This window comes from Mastomys coucha, chromosome X (assembly GCF_008632895.1).
Source record: "Mastomys coucha isolate ucsf_1 chromosome X, UCSF_Mcou_1, whole genome shotgun sequence".
Taxonomy (NCBI): Eukaryota; Metazoa; Chordata; class Mammalia; order Rodentia; family Muridae; genus Mastomys; species Mastomys coucha.
Window position 1 is genome coordinate 61,708,866 of NC_045030.1, and position 5,465 is coordinate 61,714,330.

The following is a 5,465-nucleotide window of genomic DNA, read 5'->3' on the forward strand; positions in this document are numbered from 1 at the left end:
AGACCAGGCTGGCCTCCAACTCAGAAATCCACCTGCCTCTGCCTCCCAAATGCTGGGATTAAAGGCATTAGCCACCACTGCCTAGCTCTTTCTTTCTTTCTTCCTTTCTTTCTTTCTTTCTTTCTTTCTTTCTTTCTTTCTTTCTTTCTTTCTTTCTTCCTTCCTTCCTTCCTTCCTTTCCTTCCTTCTTTCTTTCTTCCTCCCTTCTTTCCTTTCTTTCTTCCTTCTTTCCTTGACTCATGTATCTACTTTGCATTGTTTCTTGAAAGTATATAGTGGGGCTGGAGAGATGGCTTAGCAGTTAAGAGCACTGACTGCTCTTCCAGAGGTCCTGAGTTCAATTCCCAGCAACCACATGGTGGCTCACACCATCTGTAAGAGGACATGGGGATTCGATACTCTCTTCTGGTGTGTCTGAATACATAGAGACAGTGTATTCACATACATGAAATAAATAAATCTTTAAAAAAAAGAAAGTGTGTAGTGAGGCCTTAGGGTCTGTCTACCTATTGCATTGGTAGAGCAATTGTCTGCTATGTGTTAAGCCCTGGGTTCAACTAAAAAGGAAAAAAAAGGTGGGATTACATATAGGTAGATAAATCCTCCCCCCCATGTTTTAGTTTCCAACTTAAAATTTGAAAGCCACTCTCTTATAAACACAAAACTTTGTTCAGTATTACTGGTTTTGTGTTTTTGTTTGGCTTTTGTCTTTGAGACTGGGTCTCACTGAATAGCTCAGTGTGGCCTGGAACTTGCTCTGGAGCCTATGTAAACCTCTAACTCAAGATCCTTCTGTCTCAACTTTCTGCATCTTCTTCCAGGCCTAGTTCACAAACAGATTTTGAAGGAGAGCTTTAGCTCAGTGTGGTGGTACACACAGGCAATCCCAGTACTTGGGAAATGGAGGCAGGAAGATCACCTGAGAAACACTGCATGTTCCAGCCTAGCCATACTACAATTTAGGAAGATTTAAGAGAACAGAAGGAGGGTGGGAGGAGCTCTTTTGAACATTACTTTGGGTTCTATATTGGATGCTTCCTTCCTTCCTTCCCTCCTTCCTTCCTTGCTTGCGTGGTTTTCTTTCTTGGTTTTGTTTTTGTTTTTTGTTTGAGACAGGGTTTCTCTGTGTGTCCCTGGCTGTCCTGGAACTCACTCTGTAGACCAGGCTGGCCTCGAACTCAGAGATCTGCCTGCCTCTGCCTCTCAAGTGCTGGGATTAAAGACGTGCGCCACCGGGTCTTTATTCTCTTGGATGGATGCCTCTAGATATTTCTTTGTATTAACTCTTCAATCAATATGGTAACAGCACTTGAGAAACTGTATGCCAAGAAATTTCAGTAACTGTGGTGATCATACAGTCAGGAAGTGCCAGGATTGGAATTTGGGTACACACTCTCTTGTTCTCATGAGGATGTCTAACTCATACATGTTAATTAACAAATTATGAATTCTCTTTTTTTTCTCTCATCCTGTTACTGAGGCAAAACATCCCATATTAGAATTTGAAATTGAAATGCATATTTTCTTTTTTTTAAAGATTTATCTATTTATTATATGTAAGTACACTGTAGCTGTCTTCAGACACTCCAGAAGAGGGTGTCAGATCTAGTTATGGATGGTTGTGAGCCATGTGGTTGCTGGGATTTGAACTCGGGACCTTCAGTGCTCTTAACCGCTGACCCAATCTCTCCAGACCTGAAATGCATATTTTCTTAAAGATATATATTCTAGATGGTACTCGTGTGCATCTGAGATGAGATAGAAAATAGTCAGGGAATTAAGTTAGAGACAAAAAGCCAAGCCACAAACTAATGACCAGTGGGAAAGATGCTACCATGTCTACATTTATCAAAATGAGAGTCATTTCTTCTAAAACTAATACATTCTCACAGGTGTCAGTTGTTATAATGCAGATGAAGGGGGCAGGTAATGCACTTAACACAAGTACCAGTCCTGCAAGTTTAAAGACATGCATTGCCTCCCTAACCCAGACAGAAAAAGCCTGCTAACAACAAAGCGTCATTTCTCTAAAATTATATTCACAGCAATTGAGAATACAATACTGAAAGCCAGAGACACTCAACCCACAGGGCCCAAACCGCATAATTCTACTTGCCAAGCAAAGAAAAAGCCACACTATTTTTAGGGCCACTTACCCTAACTACCCTGTGTCTTTTCTCCAGCAACCCAAAGAAGAAGAGAAGCCAAGTGTAGCTACGCTCCTAAATCCAGTGACATACTTATTTAGATAATCAAATATTCATTTGAATAGATTCATGGGTCAAACTACAATCACCTAATTCCAGGACAGTTTGGAATTCTCTGTTCTTTGTATATAGGTTCAGAATTTTTGACAGACAGATAAAAGTAACACTTATTGAAAATCCAACTTAAACTATATTGCTAGTCATGTGAGAATCCTTAAAATTAAAAACCACTGACTCCAGAATTAAAGTTATATAATTATAGAAACTTGATAAACACTCAAATGGTACAAACCAAAGAAGCACACTTGAATATTATCTAAAAACACCACAGAAGTTTAGAAGAATTCCCCCAGGGACTTGGAACACTCTCCAATACAGGTATAGTTAAAGTTTGGAATACAGGAAGAATAACCCACAAAGCACAAGAAACTCAAGAAGAAGGAAGACCAAAGTGTGGACATTTCATTCCTTCTTAAAAAGGGGAACAAAATACCCACGGAAGGAGTTGCAGAGACTAACTATGGAGCAGAGACTGAAGGAAGGACAAGCCAGCCTGATAGAGCTGTCTCTTGAGAGGCTCTGACAGTACCTGACTAATACAGAAGTAGAGTCTCACAGCCATCCATTCAACTGAGTATAGGGTGCCCAATGAAGGAGCTAGAGAAAGGACCAATGGAGCTGAGGGGTGTGCAGCCCCTTAGGACGAACAACAATATGAACTAACTAGTACCCTCAGAGCTCCCAGGCTCTCAACCACCAACCAAGGACTGCACATGGAGGGGTCTGATTGTTCTGGCAGTATGTGTATAGTAGAGGATTGCAATTTGATCATCAATAGGAGGAGAGGAGCTCGGCCCTGTGAAGGTTCTGAGCCCCAGTGTAGGGGAATGCCAGGGCCAATAAGTGGGAGAGGGTGGGGTGGCAGGCATGGGTAGGGGGGAGGCAACAGGGACTTGGAACACTCTCCAATACAGGTATAGTTAAAGTATACATCTACACCTCAACTGTGATAGGCAAAACAAGCTGGGAAAGAAAGTCAATATTTTAATTTCTCTGTTAGGTTGTACTACCTCATGATCTGAATTGTTGCAGTAATGAATTGTCACGTTTTATTGCTTATTCTTCTCTTAAGAAATATACTGTTTTCAGGAATAATGCAAAACCAACGACTCTCCTTCATCTACACCTCCCTATTCTACTCCAGCTATACCCCCAAATCCATCAATGGTATCAGTGTAGATCCCCAGGATCTACATCCTCTGGGTGCCTGGGTAAAGGTGGGAGCTAAGTGGTGTTTATGGAAAAGAAATAGTGAAGAAGGTCAGACATTTCCCCAACTCCCACCATGCAAGTATGAGGAAGTACAGCCCAGCAAGTCCTCTCTACCTGGCTTCTACTTCCGATTGCTTAACCTGCATCTCACACATGCAGGGCTGCTGTTGATATTCTGTAAACCTTCATCTCAAGTAGATGAGAATACACTAAACCGGAAATGAAGGAGTCATTCTATCGGACTATTCTCCATATTGTCAGAGTCTTTGGCTGCTTTTGGCAATCCTTATTTTTTAAAAAAAATTACTTATTTTATATATGTGAGTACACATATATAAAATCCTGTTTGTACACTGTCACTGTCTTCAGACACACCAGAAGAGAGCATCAGATCTCATTATAGATGGTTGTGAGCCACCATGTGGTTGCTAGGATTTGAACTCTGGACCCCTGGAAGAGCAGCTGGTGTTTTTAACCACTGAGCCATCTCTGCAGCCTCTTGTAAATCTTTATAATGAGAGGCTACAGGAGAAAAAGAAGGGTTGCCTTATTCTAGGGGATGAGAAGCTTTAATCTTGTAGGACTGGGTTAACTGTGTTTCCAAGTGGAATAAAATTGTCTTGGGGGGACCTAATAGGTTAAACAAAATGGTATTCGTTCTTATGATGTGAGGTAGCACGGGGTGCCATAATCATAAAGCCATATATATTTGTAAAATTGTAAAAGTAGCTCCGTCCATTTCTCTGCTAGACTCCCCAAGCACAGTGGAGCCCATGGAGAACTTTGAACCACTTTACCTCCTTTCCCAGAGGTTCCTTCATTCATCCTCATAGCTACCAGTAAGTGGCTGCTATTTTGTGCCATTCAACTCCTTTTTATTTCACTTAAATCATCTGAAAACTCTAAAGATACTCATTATTACTCACCTTCTTTCAAAACGATGGAAGCTGGGCTGTTGAGTTCCTACATCACTTGCCTCAGCTCAGAAAGTCGGGTTAGCAGCAAGATGTATAGGACTTAAACCTAATTGGTGAGAGGTTCAAGGCCATGCATTTGAGAAGGTCAAAGAATGAATTGAGTATAAAAGAGAGAAGAAGGGGCGGGGGTGGGGTGGGGTGGGGTGGGATCGGAAGTAAAGATGTAGCTCAGTGGTAGAGGAAGAGCAGGTGCTTAGAGAGGTATTTGTGATGTGTGATGGCGGTGGGTGGGGCAGACCGGATTTCCCTTAACCTGTGTAGCCAAGAGGATGAGAGTCTATTCAAAGTTAGTAGGAACTGGCAAGGTTTGTGGTAAGAGCAGAGTGACTCATGTCCTTCTTATCCTGTTTGACTACTAGTGTGGTTTCCTGCAGAGGCAATTGAGTTTTTGTCCTAAAGGCCCTCAGGCCATCTTCTACCAGCAGACAGGATGCCTGTTAAGATGAGAGCAGTGATGATTCACTGGATTGCTCCTGGACACCTTGCCCTGAAAGATCAATTGATAGATAACACGTTCCATAAATGCCTCCCAAAAAGGAAAACAAAACTATACCAGGCCCTCTGTTCCTCCAAGTGAAGCTAGGAGCTATGAAGGGCAGGCAGGTGGAGTGTGACTTTCTCTGAAAAGACTGGGCCCCAGTGGGGCACTAGGCACACACCTCATTTTTCCAACAGAATTCCCGTGGAGAGACTTTCTGACTACCTACAGAGAACCGGCAGCAGGTCGACTCTGTACTCCACTGTGCCTTTTGTTTTGTTTTGAGTCCTCTGGCCTGGAGCAGAGGATGTAGTGGAGGGTGACCTTGAACACCTGATCTTCCGATCTCTATTTCCGAAGTATTGGAATTAAAGGCGTGAGCCACCACTCTGGGATGCCACCACGCTGGGATGAACTCCCAGCTTTGTAAAGATGTTAGGTGTGAACCCAGCAACCACCAAATGCTACCCAATGTCACCTTGGTGGTCTGAAATGCAAGACCATTTAAGGAACCGCCAGCCAAGGACCCAG